At 43.3% G+C, this 20,010-nt stretch overlaps 1 long non-coding RNA gene across 1 annotated transcript in view; it reads right to left on the bottom strand.

Moving 5' to 3' along the window:
- The window catches only part of LOC144753843 (uncharacterized), a 167,648-nt gene that overhangs the window by 118,363 nt on the left and 29,275 nt on the right, over positions 1–20,010 (bottom strand). The window contains exon 2 of the long non-coding RNA XR_013594560.1: positions 12,453–12,574. This is a non-coding gene — a long non-coding RNA (uncharacterized LOC144753843). The remainder of the gene's footprint in view (positions 1–12,452; positions 12,575–20,010) is intronic.

Raw genomic sequence — 20,010 nt, 5'->3', positions numbered from 1 at the left:
TGAATCATAGAACATCATCCACTTTATCCATTATGGCGTTTTTATATTACATTAATAAACACACTTCTATAGATCATATTAAACTCGTTTCTGCTGAAATCATGTTAACTAATCATTTGCATATTAGAATCCAACGTGAAACTCATTATTCATTAATGTTAAATTAATATAAACTAAGGAAAAATGCTACCACACTCGGGTATCCCATATTTATTCAACTTGATGTGATATATGCATAACAAGTCAAAATGTCTTTCTTGAGAGCAGAATAAAGTTAAGAATAAGGTAAAGGAGGAGTCTATTTTAATGTGAGCACACTGCCTTCCCCCGAATTAAAAAAACAGGTAAGAGGTAGAGGACCAGTACCACGGTGATAACAATTATATTGATTAGATAAACGGAGAACTCGGACTTCTCACAGGTCTTCAGTGAGACACATGGTAGTTGCATTGCTGCCAGGGTCCATACACACATGCAACAGAAATGTACTTTTTAGATTTCATGTCCCCAGCTTTCATGCATACAGTGCTTTATGATTATTTAAAACTGCAATGGGGAGAGGAAAAGATAGTTCTTCGGAGGCTTGGCTCAGCTGTATTTCGACTTCTCGGTCCCCAGCCTTCTTAGGACAGGTTCTGAGCCAGAGGTGGACTTTTATTCCGAGCCAAGCCCGAGCATTGCTCTACTTGCCACAGTGACAATAGAGAAGTAGGCATTGATTGGGCAGGGAACAGACACCAGGCACTAAACACCAAGGTGACCTAACAACATAGGGATGGTGCAAATTCTACCTACCACTGTAACAACTAAAAGAACTTTCACCAACCCGGTGCCCACTGCTTCGTCTGGTGATATTGAATTTGCATATACCTTGATCCATCTATTTTTCTTGTGCTGATAGGAAAATGCTGAGCAGTCTTTAAGCCTAAGGACATGTTAAGGATTTAGGCACTTCCTATTGAGGGATCAGGGTCTTAATTGATAATATAGCAGTTTCCGCTTACTGGCACTTGTGTAGAAATAGGACCGAAAACAAACGTTTTATCAATTGCATTCTATGAAAATACACCAGGTATTAAATAAAACTTTGATGCCACGTAGGATTAATGACCCTGGGTTAAGACCGACTGATTTTTGAAGTTTCTGGTTGCTGGGCCTCTGAATAACCTGGTAGGACTGCCAAGGAGCCCTACTGTAACTATGGAGCACTATTGTGGCACTTCGGTCACAGCTGTGTGGGGTTCTATGCACGTACATGCCGGATGGGAACTAAGGAGTGGGGATGGGGAGTGACATGATAAGCAGGCGCATACCCGCAGGCATAGTAACCCCTTCTAGGGTTATCTCAAATCCTTCTATTTCTCTTTTTTGCAGGAGTCCTCCTGTGTTTCTGAGTATCCGTCTCTGAATGGATTTGTGGTGATCAGAGTAGCTCTCCTGTTGATGGGGTTGGGTCAAGGTTTCTTTCAGGCAACACACTTCAGACAGGTAGACAGCTTGGGCCATCAGCAGACCTTCAGCATTTATTCCATCAGAGGGAGCACATGCATTAAGATGCTCGTTGTCTGGTAAATCCAAAGAGGTCAAGTTGGTTAAAGTCTTGAAAGCGCTGAAGCAGAACTCCCAAGTGTTTTTTTAAAGCCTTTGACAGGTCACCAGAAATCCACTGGCAATCATGGGTGCTAGATCATTGTTTTGAAAAGCATGCTTTTCTTCAGCATTTGAAGGGTCAGCTGATTTGGACTCGATCTTTTGTGAGTTCCACCTCTGAAGCTATACAAGAGTAAAGCATCCACATTTAGAGCTTCATGAGTTAATTTCTGGACGGATTTTACTTTCTTGGACTTGGATTCTCCAAGACAGTGAAGCAGAAGTCCCTGAATAGGGATGCGGACTGGTCATGTCTTTATGCTGCAGGCCCAATCCGTAATTTTAAAGCTTGCAGCCATATTTTCGAAGAGGCACATTTAATAAAATATACATTACCTCACAACTCAGTGTAAGGAAGAAAATACCCCGATACATAGGATCAATGGACTTAGTATAAGGGGCTTGGTAGACTTCACTCAGGAGTAAACCATGATGCACACCCAAACACTATATATTCACTGCCACTTCTAGGGAGTTGAGGAAGCGGTTTCTCACAGAGGACTATGTGCTGGGAATAGGGACGCGGGAGGAGGGGGTTGGAAGTCCCTTATACCAATCAGCATCTTAGGCATCTGAGTTGGTGTCTGCTGGATGACCTTTCGGTTTGGGTCCACCCGAAGGGACTAAGGGTCAGATGTATCAAGGCTTTTTGCGTTCACAAACGAGCCGATTCACAGTATCGCAATATCGGCAATCACAATTTTTTGTGATTACCTAAATTGCAAATGCATTTAGGGGATCGCAATTTGCGATTCCTTAAATGCGATGCATGTAGCATTTGCTAAATGCGGCTATGCATTTAGGAATCGCAAATTACCATCAACTTCAAGTTAATCCTTTGAAAAATGCACAAGAGTGAATTTTTCAAAGTGCCATGTGGCGTACACACATGCCCTTAGGGCATATGTGTGAGCCGCCCTTAGGACATGTGTGTGCGCCACATGTGCACACTTACCTTTTTGGGGGAGCCTTAGGCCCCCTGGCATCCTTGGATTTGCATTCGCAAATTGTGATTGCCAATTTAGTAATCCCCAATTGCAATGCATTCCCATTTATTCCTATGGGCCTACTGGCCCATACGAATGAATTGGAATGGGTTCCCTAATAGCAAATTGCAATTTGCAATTCGCTATTAGAGAATGTTAAGGAATCGCAAAATATTTTGCGATTCCTACATACATTGCATTTTGCGATTCCAAAATAGCGAATTGGTAAAATTTGCTATTTCTGAATCGCAAATGCTTTCTTGATACATCTGGCCGTAAAATATCAAGAGACTTTAGGTGATCAATGCAAAAAAAACAACAGGGTGGTTGTCTTTGTACAAATAAGCGTGGCCTTTTGTCCCTAAACGTGACACAATGATCCACTCTGTCTGAAGTGGTGAAGGGGCAGGGGTAATCAGAGGTACGGGTGGGACTGGATTAACAGGGTGTGGGTGGGGAGGTTTTTGTAGAGGTTGAAAAGAGAAGTGAGAAGCATGGCTGATGATGAAGAGGCAGAGTGTGCTGCACTAGGATGCCTCGTAGTTTGTATGAGCCAGTAAAGAAATATGGTATACAAATTATGCAATCATGCAGTACATATTTGTCCTACACACACAAACACACACAGACACACCTGTATAGACCGGAAGGGTCAGAACAAACATTCTTCACTCAAAGCAGCAACAGTTCATGAGGTTGTTTGACCCTACATTGAAGTAGGCTGTGGTGGACTAGAACCTAAATCACGTCTCGCAAGAGTAGAAGGTAAGCGGATAGCAGATATATCTTCCTGCCACACACACTTGCCCTCCCTAGTTTACCAGTGGCGTAACGAAACATGAGGGGGCCCCCCTGCAAAGTACATGGAGGGCCCCCCCCCCATTCTCTGTGCCAGTCAAGAGCTCTCAGGCCCGCGACCCTCCATACTGCAGGGGATGTTATATTTATTTACTCCAGAGTCTTCACTGGTGTCTCTATAGAGGCCAGATTGTTCCTGTTACCCGGTGCTATTTGTCCTGTCTCCGCTAGTTCCCACCACCACAGCTGATCAATGTATTGGGTGACAACACATAAAAAACTGACACTGCACCTTGCCACACACATTAAATTGTCCAACTACCTTTTCTAGCAAATCAGTGCTGTTTGATTAAAGTGTTTGAATCTCTCTCTCTCGCTCTATCTACATACACACACACACACACACGCCCTCACACACATACAAAAAGGCCACTGATAGAGGAGAAGACTTTGCTGGAATGGGGGACATATCTCTTCCACTGACCCACCACAAGCCCTTTTTGTTTTGGGCCATGTATAATAGCCTTGTTCAAATCCCTTCACTCTCCTTATCACTCATATAGCATTCTAGTTGTATTCTGTACAGTGACATAGCAATGTTGTTGTAGACTCTTCTGCAAACAAAAACAAGCCCCCAGCAGGTCAATACCTCAAATACAGAGACATCCACATTGACACAACTCCCAAAAACCCAGGCATATTCCAGCATAGGAAAAGGTAAAAAAGAGAACGAGGGGCATCATTTAAGTCAGCACATTGGCTTAAAGAGGATGTACACTTTTCTTTTGGTCAGAGTAGGCTTATCAACATGTTCCGTCAGCTGTGACATTAGTAAACCTGGTCTTGGAATATCTCACTACTGCCTTTTAATTTTTGCAAATGCATTAGTTTCCACACTCTGATAATAAATTGTAAAGACCAGGCAGGGCTGAGGTTTTCAACACATGCAACTGTCTGTTACCATTCTTGGACAGATGTATTTGAAAAGTCCATTGTTGTGTTTCCTGGATGCTAACAACTCCCTCTTGCTTCTTTTTCAACCTCCACGCCACTACCTCACAAAGCCATTTACTGATAAGCACCACTAAGGATCAAGGACAAAATCACCCTAAAAAATAAGCTGTGTTCCAACCACACACCATCTTCCCAATAACTCACTTTAAAATACTCTGCAGAGGGCTGATCCATTTAATGTTTGCCAAAAGCCCTTGAAACAGACTTCACAACCCGTCCAACCTGCTAATGTTCAGAGAACAACTGAAGGATCTCCAGCCAACACCCAACCTTCCACCATGTGATCCCGCTACTAAAGACTCACTAGAGTCCCAAATTCCTGGTTTGTTGATAATCAGCCCAAAACTAAGACCAACCTCTTTCTCCAACCTACCTGCAGAAACAATCCAAGGTGTAAATCGATCAAGACAAAGACAACCAGTCACAAACCTAACCTTTCACACTGTGCAGCTTTCTCTTCCAGGGTGTCTGAGAGACTGACAGACAGACACACGTTCACGGTAGAGTGAGTCTTAGCACTTCTCTTGTCAATTGACAGAGACATGGCATTTGATCAAGTGCACTGGCCTTTTTCTGTGAGAAACACTGGATAATGTGGGTCTGGGGACACAATTCAAAACATGGGAATTGTGCAACTATTGTAGCCCCGCAGCTCGGAAGCTGAGCTGGACTTTCACTTCATCCAAAAGAAATCGACTGACATCCTCCACAAAGTGCACACCTCCTTATTCTGTGCCTCGGGAAAAGAAGCAATGCTTAAGGTGACACACTTTTGGTACTACACCCCAGCCAGAAGGTGAAATGGAAACTCAACAATCCTAATGGCCGTTAACACAACTTTGGCCACCCAGACACACTCTGTCCCAAACTCGAACACTACTGATAGGCCGTCTAAAAGATATCAATGACATTTTTTAAACAGATATACCACGTCTTTCTAGTTACGTCCTACTGAGACTCCCCAATGTCCAAACACACTCTCTACACTCTAACAAAGGGAAGGCAATAATAATGGCTTTTTGTGGGGCTAAACATGTCATTAAAGCCAAATGGGGCACAGATGCATTGTTGTCTCACTTTGACTGGCTACATAATCTATGGGACCTCACAGGGATGGAAAAGCTTCCTGCTTCTCTGCAGAGCAAGTTACTACACTTTGCCAAAATGAGGGGCCCATGCATCCAATCTCTGGCAGAGGACTTTTGGGAATTTACTAGTCCTCTTTACTTATGAGTACAACAGCTTACAGAATGGGGAGGCACGCCTGAGCAACAAGATAAAGACTAACCGCAGTGGGTAAAACGCACTTAAAGGCCCAACCTGCTGACACTGAATACATTGTGAAAGAGCTCATTCTGACGAGAGGGGTTATGCTCCCTGGGTGGCAACCCCTGATATTTTATCCCTCCTCTCCAACCTTTCCCAGTCCCCCCTGGTATCCTCTCTTCCTCGCTGTTTATCTCCTTCTTATGTTCTCCCACTGTATGTCCCATTGTTCTACTTAATCGGCATTTGGATTTAGGTAAGAGTATTTGTACCTGGATAAATTAATAAAAAGATCAATGGGTCTGCAAAATAGTAAAATTTTAACATTAATATAATATTCCATCAAGTAAAATTCAAAGTTGTGTGTAGCAATAAGAAGCACTATTTACAAGGAGAATAAAGCAAATGAAAACGTTTGAGGGAAAAAGCCAAGACCTCATTATACCAAGCAGAATAGAATATGCCACCAAATGCTTAGATATTTTATAAACACAGATATTCTAATTGCATCAAGATTAAAGAAAAGTACATTTACGTCGATTAGTGTGATGGTAAATGTGAGCCTTAAATGTCAAATCATCAATATACGAAGAGTTATCAGCTTGGGAAATGTAATCCCTGACACAGAGTTGGATTTTAATTATGGACTATGCAGAATGGTCCATGAGCCTTAATGAATGAACCTTGATCCCGCTGAGCAGTCTGAGAAGGTAGCACTGTTGGGAATTACGGCAGTGGCTGATCAGACCAGTGTGAGCTATTTACACTTAACTAGAGAGCTTCAAACTCTGTGCTCGCAATCCAGCACATCACACATGCACTGAAAACTGATAACCAACTCATGTAAAGGCAATACTATTCTCTTCTCCCTCCGGGGTTTCCTTTATCTAAGTTTCTTCTGATGTGTCTCCTTTACCCATTGTTTGGGTGGATTTCTCCTTCCGCATTATCGGTCTTTTGCAAAGTCTTAATACTTTGCAGACGCCTTCTCCCTTAGTCTTTCACTGGCTCTCTGTTTTACTTTTTCACTCTCTTTGTGGGTTCCCGGTCTCTTCCCCCCATTTTCCTATTTGGGATCTTTTTACCCTACATTGATAACGCTCTTTCGTCCTTTTTTTCAACATCTTTATCACCTCTCTCTCTGGGCTTGTTTCCTTCACTCTTTCTGCCTCCCTGGGATGCATTCTATTGCTCCCCGAGGCCCTACTTCATCAATCTTTGCTCCATCTCTCAATCTAATTGAAGGGATTTCTTTCACTCTCTCCTAGGTTGTCTAACATAACCTTTCTCTCTTTGCTCGTTCATCCCTCCATCCCTCTCTTTATCTATCCCCTGACAATGGTCCACCCAACACAATCTACCATCTCTGACTTCTTTAATTTTCTCTGCACAACATATTTTGATGATGTTCAACAGAACGAGCATGTATTCTTTTACAGAGATCCTTACAGAACTCAAAATTCATTTGGTCTCTCTCTCATGGCTTAACTGCCTTTCTCCCTCATTCTCAAGGGTGTCTTGTTTGCACTTATGGGTCTCTTTCAGTCTTTATGTGATTCTCTGGGTTTCTCAGGCTCCTTTTATACTTTATCTTTGGGGCTTTCTTTCGCCTTTCGATCTGATATTCTTTCATACTCCAGAGTGTTTTTTTCAAGTGCAAATTAATACATTTACCATAGCTCTACTCCTGTTTTCTTTCTCCCATGCACACATTTGTGATCTTTAAACATTAATTTATTCCTCTCTGTTTATTAAGGTTTCCCAGATTTGTGGTCTTATATTTTCGCTGTTACTCTCAAAAACTGTAAAGTTATTTCACTCTCCTTTGGTCTGCGGAACTCTCTGATAACCCGCTTCACCTCAAGACACCTCTTATAATAAAGTGTTTCTTCAAAGGCATTACTGTACACATTTACCAACCTTAAAAAGATGAAACTGTGACTTGGCCTAGTTGAGATTCAAATTCATGAACACCAGATCACAAAACATGTCTTCTCTTTTGATCTCACTGTATCTTCTCTCTCACTTTCTCCCTCTCTCAAAGTCCGCTTCTTCACTTCTTAGTTCTCTCACCCTTAGTCTCTCTCTCTCTGTGCCTCACTCTCATTCTTTCCATTCATCTCCTTCTCATTAACTTGCTCCTCCTCTGTTTTACTTTCTGTTTTCCTCCCTCTCTCGTTCTTGACCCCCTATGCTCTGCTTCTCCTGTCACCTAATTTTTTCTCTGGCTCCTCACATTTGTTTTCCCTCCTACTGTTACACTTCTAAATCACGGGTTTCCCTTCTCTCATTTGGTTGCTCAGATGGAAGCGCTCTCTGCTCTCATTTCATCTTCCACTCTGTCTCTTATATTTCTCCCTGAGAGTTCAGACTTCTTTATGTGTAGACGTCTCACTCTGCACTTGAGAATGAAACTATAAAATAAGGTTAGAATCCCATACCAGTGAAATACGTTAAATAACTCCAAGAGCTGCATCACCTTATGGATAGGCAGCATTCAAATATACCACTGCATATAGGTTTTAACAACATATTGCCATCTGAAAAATGCAAATTGTAGCATTTTTGTCCCTACGTTCAAATATGCACTGGCCGGCGCTTTGTGTTCTTGGGTCCTCTGCAGTGTTTACCATGTAGCTCGGGTCAAGGAACCTTTCTCCAGCACATGTGGTCTCCCCAAATGGACTGCTGTGAATCTAAGCACATTTATAACATTGTGGTAATGAGCTTTGGCATCCCCCAAAAAATGGAAAATACTTTGCTCCCCAGGAGGGACTGTATGTACAGACAACAAACTTTAGTTTAATGCCAAGTAAATGCCTAAGTTTCTAGAACAAAAGCGCTCACCTTTGTTTACCCTGGAAAATCACTGACTTCCTAGGATGTGTTTATTTCAACTTTTCACTACTGGTTCATTTTTATAAGTTCTAGCTTTTAAGGGAAAATATCCATATAGCAATTGAGTTTGGGAGTGGTGAGCACGGGCGGCTTTAGGGCAGTGCTAGTGGTGAGGCCGCACTAGGCGCTGACCTGGAGAGGGGAACTGTACTCAAGAGGAGCGCTGTGATTAGCAGCTTCTTACTATTTAAAAACGCCTGCTGCAGAGTTCCTTGTGCATCCAGCTTTCGGGCAGCAATACAAATGGCAAGATAACTCTTGTAATGAATGTTCCTGCTAGAGAAATAGATCAGAGTTGTGTCTAGTGGTAGTTTTAACTTGCCATAAAGTAGCAGAGAGGGTTAATATGCCTGCTGCAAAGAACAGATCTATATTTCTTTAGGCTAGGTGAGTGGATTAGTAAAACCAGCCTTTAACAGTGCTTTAAAACAAATGAAATGTATGTGAGAGAGGGGCTATGGAGAGATGAGGGGCACTTTTGACAAATGACAGTGGGAATCCGAAGAAGAGGTCATTGGAGGAGGACACCCAAAAAATACTGTAGAACTGGGCACCACCAGAGCTAAAGCCGGCCCTGGTGGTGAGTGATGAACTGACAGCATTGCATGTGCCGAAAGTGCTTACCCTGCCTTCTCAGTACCTCCTCTAAAGTGTCTTCATTATGAACTGCTCTGTCATTGGATGGCTGATGCAGCGCCACTCACTTATAAAGCATCACAACTCATGACAAGCAGCCAGAGCACCATCATGATGCAGCCTCTCAGAAATAATCTACAAATTAAACCACTGCTCATCTCCGATGCCCATCTGCGGCGGTCTGTTTTTTTTCAACCTGCCCTTCAAGTTTCTTTCTCTCCAGCGAGTGGAAACAGAGAGGTTGGTGCAGGGCAGATATGAGGAAAAACACTGATCTGAGCAGCCATTGAGTAAAATAATGCAGTCTCCACAGGCAATCAAGGTGAGCACCACTGCACTGGCTGCACCACTGATAGCTCTTCCCCTGATTGTTTACCTACCAATGCATCTCACCAGATCCTGTTTTTTTTGTGTGGCGTTTTATATAGGGCAAACTAGACCTCAGGGTATAAGAGCGCTTTACATGAGCACCAGGGAGATTAAGTGATTTGCTCAGAATCACAGAATGTTGAGCGTCCCTGCCGAGGCTTGAACCAGGTTCCCCAGCTCCGAGGTCGCCCGGCCTATTCGATAGGCCACATTCTCTCTCCTGTAGTTTTACACAATCTACTTTACTCTATGAGTGCTAATACAATGTTGATTAGTGCTTCAATTAAGACTAAATCAGCGAGTGTTGGTTAATACATTCTTCAACAGGAGCAAGTCAATGTGCATACATTATTAAGCTTTGCATTTTGCATATCGATGGTATTCATGGCAAGAAAGCCCTGCCAAAGACTGTGTGTGCCCCATAATTTGCCATTCCTTAGCTCACCAGCAGGACCCGCCTCCTGCATAGGAAACTGCAAAGGGGGGTTGGGTAAGTTGGAAGGGGTGCATCTGCACCCCACTGTGCCAACAGCAATGGTCCATGTTAAGCAGAAAAACATCTGCAACACATTCAGCAAAGTGGACCCGTGTCCACTAGAGTCACCCAGCAGCAGATAGGTCACAGGGAGTCAGATGCAATTCAGTGGCTAAGTGCAGACTGTGGAAACCGGCAGCCAGGAATTCACTCCTTTTACACGCTTTACCCCATGTGTGAACCTGAGCAAATGGATTCATCGCTTTATCTCCCAAATGGGACAAATAGAAAAAGACGGTTATAATGGGACAAAATACGTGACCGTTTTTTACTTTCCATATAATTGCAATGGGGATTCGATTTAGCTGACAAGGTAAGGCAATCCAATGTCTTTGCCTAAAAAAGTCAGTTGAGCACTTGCAGGACGCTGACTGTTGAATTAATGGACTTGTTTTTTAAATCACGACTCCCCTACTTGGAAACACAGTGTGATCTTAGGCAGAATGATATAGTCCCATCACCACTACTCTTCAGGAGATGTAAATACTTAAAATAATAACTGTACCATTCATGGATTCACAATGTTATGCGCTGTTTCAAGTCACTGTATGTGCATTTGCAGTAGAGCTGCAAGGGTGCCATGTGCCTTAATGCAAGCAAGGAATTGCCCCACCATCAGGCATGGAAGTAAAACCCAGCTTTAACAGCGGTAGAGTGGGCCCTCACACTGCTGGGCCTGGTGCCACTGTACCTGCTACACTTTGGGCAACTGCAACCAGTGCATTTACAGTTCCGGACTGCGCAAGGACAACCACTAAGAGCACTGTACTGATTCCTAACTTACACAGGAAGAACAGCTTTATAACTTGCCTCGTCAAATCTCTAACATATTCAAACAGAACCCCTCAAAATGAAAACGGCAGTTTAGAGAAGCATTGCCCTGCATGGTGCAGCTGCCTGGCGCTTCCCTTATGTACAGATAGATGGTGATCCCCACCTGGACCGCACACCTTGATTAAAAACAATGAATTGTAAGCAAAGTTATGGAAACTTCGTTATTCCCCACAAAAATTAGATGGGGTTGGCAGGCACCCATCTCATCTGCTCCTGTCCACTCTTACCTCTTTGCTGCTGGCACTGCACCACCCCTGCCCAGAGCAGCAGCAAGAAGACGGTCCTTTGGTGAGACATCTCTGACAGGCAGGCAGGGTCCGACCCTGCAGCAGGCAAAGCATGATGGTCGCCAGCAAACCCCCCGCCCCCACGGGATTTACAACTCTCCTGCTCTTCTGCCACCCCAGCCCTACCCACAGCTCTCTCCTGTTCATGTCATGGAGGTGCCAACATTTTCCTGCTCCTCTAGTCAGCATTGTGCTGCTTCATCCCTTCTCAGACCCTCGAGCAGTGCCCCGTGGAAAACTCTCTCTCCAGAGCCCTCACCCTGTCAGGAGCCTGGCGCGCTCTGACTGAAGAGAAACATACCCTGGGTCAGCGAGGTGCTCAGAGCAGGCTGCAGACTGCAGCTTCTGCTTCCGAGCCTGTCTCTGTCACGGCTCTCTGCAGATGAGCTGAGGGGCCCCCTTCATGTACAGGACACTGGGGGACCCCCGGACTGTGTGGGCTGCGGGGGTGTTTGTTACGCCCCTGTAGTTTACCCAGTTCCAATGTTCTCGATGGCCTAGCCTTTTTTTCTGATTCCAAAAAGTTGTATTAATCTTGTATCTTTTTCATTGGCTTTTTCGCCCCTCTATTTCTCCCTGTTGCGGACAATCTTGTTTGGGGGTTTCACATGTTGCTCTACCATGTCTTGCACACCTGCCCTATTCTTCCTACAGTTGGTTGTGAAGTGTGCAGGTTTTTGTGGCAGCGTTATCCATAATATTACTGCACATGACTCTAGCCTCCACAGAAACAAAAGCCAGGCTGGGGCCCTCCTCCACAGAAATAATAGCAAAGCTTTGAGATTTGAAAGTGGTAGGGCGCAAAGTGATTTGCATACTGCACCGTTACGAGCGAGCGCAGCGAGCTAGCCCGAAACCCAAAAGGGGCGTTTGGGGGGATTACCCCCCCCCCCAAGAAAATTTTGAAAAAAAAGAAGAAAAATCGTGCATTTTCAAGCAAATTTGAGAAAGCAGGAAGGTTAATAAAGCAATTGTGAAAGTGCAGTTATTACATTAATAGATGGCATAACATAGGTAGCTGCTTATTCAGTATAACCACAGAGCTTCATACATTCTGTCCTATTATGCTCAGGTGTTGAATTCAGACTATAAGACTTTCATGGAAATCTCAGCTCTAAGAGTAGAAGAAGTTGCACAGCCTAACTCCCATGTAAAAAAATATAGCATCAGTTTGCTTACCTTTATCACTGGTGTTTGCTGGGTGGTAGCCGGGGTGAAAGAGCAGCAAAGGAGGTTGTGGTCCTCTTCTTGTTTGCTGAGAACTGGCCCCAAAATGCGGTAATGTTTCAGGTTGTCAGGTGCTGAAAATGAAAAGATAACAATTTATTTTTGAAACAGTAGGGTAATCAAACAAAGACTGTGGGGAAAAACATAACGCTCCAATCTTGTCCTTGCAGTTTGCACCCAGCTCTTAGATGACAGTTAATAGCTCGCTGTTGTATGTTAGGATTTTTACTTTGAAACTGCAAGTCACTCACTGACCTATTTACATCATTTGCTCCAACCGGGGTTCAATAAATTCTCCCTGAGGATGTTTGGCAGCCAGAAAGCTGTGCTCATTTCATTTTTGAAACCCACTAGACACATAGACTGTCTTTTATGTTTGTAGATAAAGTAGTACAAGACACCAGCACAATGTCATCAGCAAGTGTTTCATTTTAGGGTTAAGGGCTATGCACAGAAGTCTGAGTTATTTCTACAGACTGTAGGGTTCGATCACGTAAATTAAGAAATTATGTGGATATTATTCCAGGTAGACATTTTCAGGGCATACTTTTTAAAAATATTCAAAAAACAGACTAGCGTACAGAACTTTCCTGTTGTGCAAGTCATGTGCAAAATGTTCATAGCTTGATACTGGCTCATGTCCCTTTGATTCTGGTGCTTGGAGTTGTGCATTTTTAAGTAAAGTCAGAATTAACAGGCACCAGCATTCTAAGTGCTCTGTACTACAAAACCAGGCCCAATGTCCCACATCAGATATGAGACAACTTAGTCTTTGTGCAGGTGGGAAGATGTGTGGATTGTATTCAGCTGCTGACTTTGCTGAGAGAGGGCGTCTGCCAGGGTGAACTGTCGGTTGTCAGTCCCCCATGTTAAGTTGTCAGTGACTTTCACATTTTACAAGAGAAATATATGTACAGCACCACCAAAAGGCACCGTTTGTGTCAATTAAGGTAACTAACTCCATTTCAAAGAAACTGCGCTTAAATTAAGCTCTCATTTGTATTAAACGAGCATCATGTGTTTGCTCTTGCAATTGTTGCATATGAGTCATGAGTGTAGCAGGAGTGTAGTGTACACAGCGTCTATCCTACAGTCCTAGCGCACAGAGGTTCTGCTCCACATAGCGTCTGCACCAGGGCCTTCAGGCGCACACAATCAGTTCCTGTGGTGTTAATGGTGCACATAGTGTCAGCCACCGTGATTTTAGTTTATACAGCGTCAGCCATCAGGGATCTTAGCTTATTCAGTGTCAGCCACCGGAATCTTAGTCCATGGAGTGTCAGCCACCGGAACCTTAGTTCATACAGTGTCTGCCACCAGGGTTTTGGTACACACACTGTCACCCACCAGGACTGAGTGCACAAAGCGTATACCACCAGAGAGGCCCAGTAACAACAACAATGCCCGGCTGTTCGGGGAAAGCCAACCATGTTGGAATGGGTTGCGCAGTCTGAAGCAGGTTCTTGACCCCCAGCTTGCTGGGAAAGGCGCAGCTAGGGGTGCAGGCACGTGCACACTTCACGAGACATCGTTTCTCGCCATTATCTGAGGGGACATTGTGAATATGAAATGGCCGCACTGCATGTAATAGATGTCCAGCAAATTTCCTCTGACCCAGAAGAGCCAGGCGCTTGCATCAGTGGTCAGTCGTCCTGCCCACATAAGATACTCCATGGAAATAGGGAATTGATGGCTTTGACACATTGATTGATGGCTTTGACACGCTGATGGCTTTGACACATTCTGTTTGGAAGAAAAGGGGGCATGATGGATTTAAGAACTGCATACCAAGATTTTGGCGAATTCATTTTATGATTGTTCTTTTTAGCTAATTTATATAATGTCAATTACATTGATGATTTTTCAATTGTTATCATTGTTTCCATTCCTGTTATTGCTGTAAAACATTCATAACGATTTTAAGTAATTGTATATATTAAATTCAGTACAATTTAAAATCAATTCAGTAAGATAGCCAAGTGCATTTGCTGTACAAGCCTCATGGTGGGTGAACTCGGATACACTCATAGCTGGAGAACTCGAACCCTTGTCACAGCCCTTTGGAATTGTGTCTCTTAAGATAATGAGACATCTAATGAGGGTACAAGCCTCATGCACTGAAAACCACAAAACCTATTCCACTCTGCAGCGATAAGCGAACATACCAACCCCTTCACACCACAGCTGTGGCTTCCTCTCATAAGTAAATCCCCAAATACAATGTTTGAAACCTAGCAGGTGTCTTGGGCAAAGCAACAAGTGCAGTGTGAAGAACGCAGCACTCTAACGACGTCTGATTCAATAGTCAAAAGTAATGTTGTTATAATTATAATTATATATCCCCTGCCCTGGTTTTCATAGCAAAGACTGAAATTTGTGGGTGTTGTAAAAGCACTCGGGGAAATACAGGACCACTGGGTGCGATTTTACTAACACATTCCACCTTCAGCACACAGGAAAGGCAAAAATGCACTAAAACACGGGTTTTCCACCTTTATGAGATGCAAACCTCGTAGAACAAATTTAGGCAGGTATTCCATATGGCAAAAGTTGTGTTGTTAAATACTGCGTGCGAGTACATGTATCGAACCACTCAGAATAGGAAAACATGCCCAAATGCTGTTTGGCCAGACTAGTTATTTTGTGCAGCCCTCGGTCTTTGTAATTTGCACATAGCTGAACTGGAACAACCAGCTGGAGATTAAGCACAGATTGACCTGCATTTTGTTCTGCAGCTCACTGTGCCTTGGAAACAAGACTCAACTGACGCAATACTGTGTATATATATATATTATGGGACAGCACAGGACTATCGTTGAACAAAACATTCGACTATACCTCAGATATATAGATGATTTGTTTTTTGTCTGGAGGGGTTCAATGGACAGTGCTGTGGAATTTGTTGCCAAACTTAATACTAATGATGTGAATTTACAATTTACATCGTCAATTAGTGATGTTTCAGTGCAGTTTCTGGATGTAGAAGTCTACATTGATAGACTGAACAACAAATTGGAGACGAGACTGCATAGGAAAATTACTGCCGGTAACACATTGTTGCATGCTTCAAGTAGCCATCCTCAACATTTAATACGCAGCATCCCATATGGAGAGATGCTGCGCATTAAACGTATCTGCAGTACTGAGTCTGAATGCAGATTAGCCCAAGAGCAGTGTAGATCACGCTTTTTGGAAAGGGGGTACAGCAAAAAGTTGGTGGAAGTTGCTATAACCAAAACTAACAAATCTACTCGAGAGCAACTATTAGGAATTCATCCAGTGGATGACGATGACCTAGCTGAAAGTCAGCCTATAGTGAAGGAGAAAGTACAGTGTCGAGCCATTGTTACGTATAGTCAACAACATAGTGAAATACGTAAGATCTTTTCACGAAATTGGAATTTGGTTCGTGGTGATCCCATAATAGGAGATCTGGTAAAGAACAAACCTGATATCACTTTTAGGAAATCTCCATCATTAGGCAATGCCATTGTTAGCAGCACCATGGACGTTCCCAAAAAATGGTGGGAACGTATCACTGGATTTAAGAAATGCCAGAGCTGTAAAGCATGCAAACATGGCATTAATAAGACCCATTTTATCAGTCCTTTTCATGACACTCCTGTTGCCATTAGACAGAAGTTGGGATGCAAGACCGAATATGTTGTTTACGTATTGGTCTGTCCGTGTGGCCTACAGTATGTGGGGAGTACTCGTCTCCTGGCCCACAAGCGCATCCTCCAACACTTACGAGCAATCATTGGGAAAGATCAGGCATACCCCGTGGCCAGACACTTTGAGAAACACCATCAAAGTAATGCAGATCTTTTAAAGTACTATTTGGTTGATACTATATTACCATTAAAGAGGGGTGGTGATAGAGATGGGAAACTTCGTCTCTTAGAAACGCGCTACATCCTCGAACTAAATAGTAAACAGCCTGGGGGATTGAACCATAGTGAGGACCTTTATACATGCCTTGGATGATCTATGGTTCTTTTTAAGAATTTACTTGCAGGACACTGGCTGTCGTTAGAGCTAAATGAAAATATATGTAAATATGTATATAAGGCAGCCTCTATATATTTGTATTTCTATTTTGAATAATAGATACAATTTTAATGCACTGTCACTTTACTATAAATTGAATGACCCCCGAGGAAGTACATAGCAGAGAATGGGTACGAATATGAATTTCAGATGATATAATGGAGAATTGAGGTTTGGTTCTGGTCCAATTGTGATATTGTTCTGACAATTAATTTTGGTTATAACGGGAGTGAGGGTTGGACATTTAAACATATGAAATGAAGGTTAAAATTTTATATTTACTGACCTGAATATGCCAAGGGTATTCATACTCACACAAAGATTAACAAAGGGCTAGTTTTAGTCTGTCTTTTGAGGCAAAATAGAGTCAATGTGATATTTGTAAATAGGGTGTAAATATATGAAATTAGGATATGAATTTATACATATTTTTAAAGAAATTGAATTTTCTTTTCTTTGTTTTCTGTATTGAATATTCTTATTGGGTTTTTTCCCTTTTATATATATATATATATGCCTTCTTACCCTGAACAATATCTTTGAAAAATGATACAAAATGGACATATATGATGATATGCCGTATCAATGTGGACATTGCATTTTTGAACCAAAAAATGATGAGAGCACTATGCTCTGTATTTTGTTTTCTCCATTAACTGTAAATTGGTGCATATCCCTTTAAATTTTAAAAGTGGAAGTACTGCCCATGTGATTATCACACTATTTATGTCACTTCCTCCTTCTTGACATGACATGTGATCAAGCCTCGGCTGAGGCGAAACGCGTCATGGCGACTGGTGGGCGTTTATATGCACAATAAACTCACTGGAACGAGAATCACCGAGTTTGTGGCTTTTTTCGAATTCTCGTCGAGCAGCGAAAGCGGATGCCAAGCTGGGCTTCGAGACTATTGGAAATATATATATATATGTGAACATATTTTATGGTTCACTTTACAATTGGGCAGCTACAGTTCACACACAGACTGGCTTAGGATATGCGCAGCGTATAGCACAACAGACAGAATATCTCGACACACTGAATTTGGCTTTACTTGGTATTCATGATGCACCCTTAACCTCTATTAGTGTCCACTCAATAAAGCCATCCTTAGGACAGGGCCTACCAGTCTCAGTCACACGAAGAGACTTCTCTCACCCACAAGGCAGGGACATATTCCTGCAACAAATGAACTACGATCGGCCGTGCCCACAGTGGAAATATTCCGCAAACACGCGGTCACATACTGCTTCAAGAAGTAAAACTGCAAGGACTGGGGCCTAAACAGCTGCTCCGCCATTACCATAGAAAGGCAGTTGAACCTTAATCTATGGCAGCTGCGACACAAACAAAACCGTCCCCAGTCTACAGCGTTCCGGAATCCGTCTGCCTTTACATGTGACAATTAGTACTCCAAGTGGTAATGAGTCAGAAAAATAAAACCGCGCATAACATGACTGCGAGGCAGAGCTAAATGTTCATATCCTTTCTTTCAGGGGGAAGATTGGACTTGTGGGCATTTCGTTAGAAACTTAAAACGCGGCTGCATAAAGCTCAAAGAATTCTGTATATTTTCTGAAAAATCGTTTTCAACTTTCTGTGCCCGAGGCGAATTCCACACAAATCCTGCCGTAAGCGCTTGCTCAGTGCTGTAATTTAAAATGCCTACAAACCACATCGCCGCACACTCCACCAGCCACCCGCACTGTGGCCTGCCTGAGGCCACATCATGTCATCATAGCTGCCAAGGGTTCTGATTACTTATGTGTGACATTTTCACAATTGCAGTGTAATTATGAGTGACATTCAACGACTATGAGTGACACTTTCTCGCAAGCAAAATCAAGCAATGAAGAAGTGCAAAACATATAAATAACAGACATTAAACTCACTTGGGCAACGAAAAACTCAGATCTTAAAACTGCTGTAAAGTGCTAGAAATGGAAGGGCACTAACCTAGTAAAAAGCAGTAGCTCACAGATAATCCTCATAAACTACAATTTTGTGAACGTGTGGTTCATGTTCTTTCTTTCCTTCCTTCTCCCCTTTTCTCCTCTTTCTTGCTTTTTCCCTCCTTCCCATTGTCTCACTTTCCATTTCCCTCTCTAGAACTCTTTTTAGGTCTCGTGACCTTAAATGCGCTCGAGCGCATTGAGGAACGAGAATTCAAGTGCTCAAAATGCTCATGAACCACCAGCTTTTTGATGGCGTTTTCATGCAGTTCATGTGAACCACGTGTTCAAACATGAACGCGCATCAGCCTCCCTCCATTTGCCGCACAGCACATCAAAGGGCTTCGCCCAGCGTGCGCTCTGCGGCTTCTCGGCTTCTCCTCCCCTAACTTCCTTGCATTTCTCCTCCCCCTCCCCAGCCAGCTTCCCCCAGGCCGTGTTCCCTCATCCCTCGCACCCCCTCCTCCTTCAGCTTATCACATTCTTCAAACTAAAAATGCGTCCCCGCTTGTAGCATGCAGGGGCCTAAAGTGATTGCATTAACCAAACTAGTTTTCCTATCCAATTTTTTTTCCCGACAGATAAAGGTAAGTTGCATTTATATTTTCCATTTAAGGTATGTGCGTTGTATTGTGTATGTCTGTACGTAAACATCTACCAAAATCCCCCAGGATCAGAGTTCACTTACTTTTATTTATGCACTTTGACTGCTGCCCAGATCAGTGATGAGTGCTTGGCAAAGAATAAATAGTAATAATAAAATACATTTTCATGCAGATTTTAATAATGCTAATCAGTAAGTGGCCACATCAAAGGCTCTGTGCCACTTTCACCCACACAGCAACACTTACAGACACGCAACGCCACTCACACCCACGCAAGCCCGCTATCATCCACGCAACACCACACTCACCCACGCAACGCCACTCACCCAAACAACACCACTCACACACGCAACGCAACTCATCCACGCAACCCCACTCATCCACGCAACCCCACTCATCGACGCAACGCCACTCATCCACGCAACGCCACTCACACACGCAACGCCACTCACACACGCAACACCACTCACGCACGCAATGCCACTCACACACGCAACGCCACTCACACACGCAACGCCACTCACACACGCAACGCCACTCACACATGCAACACCACTCACACATGCAACGCCACTCACACATGCAACGCCACTCACACACGCAACGCCACTCACACACGCAACGCCACTCACACACGCAACGCCACTCACACATGCAACGCCACTCACACACACAACGCCACTCACACACGCAACGCCACTCACACACGCAACGCCACTCACACACGCAAAGCCACTCACTCAAAGCCACTCACACACACGCAGTGCCACTTTCACCCACACTGTGCAGTGCACAATAGGTCTCGCAGTAGGAAAGTTGGAGCTATTGGTTTTGTAAATGACAAAGCCCTTTATGTTTTTAAAATGAAAACAAAAATAAAAGGCATTGTTATTTGCAATTGTA

This window comes from Lissotriton helveticus, chromosome 5_1 (assembly GCF_964261635.1).
Source record: "Lissotriton helveticus chromosome 5_1, aLisHel1.1, whole genome shotgun sequence".
Taxonomy (NCBI): domain Eukaryota; kingdom Metazoa; phylum Chordata; class Amphibia; order Caudata; family Salamandridae; genus Lissotriton; species Lissotriton helveticus.
This window is presented reverse-complemented; position numbering and strand designations above follow the sequence as displayed.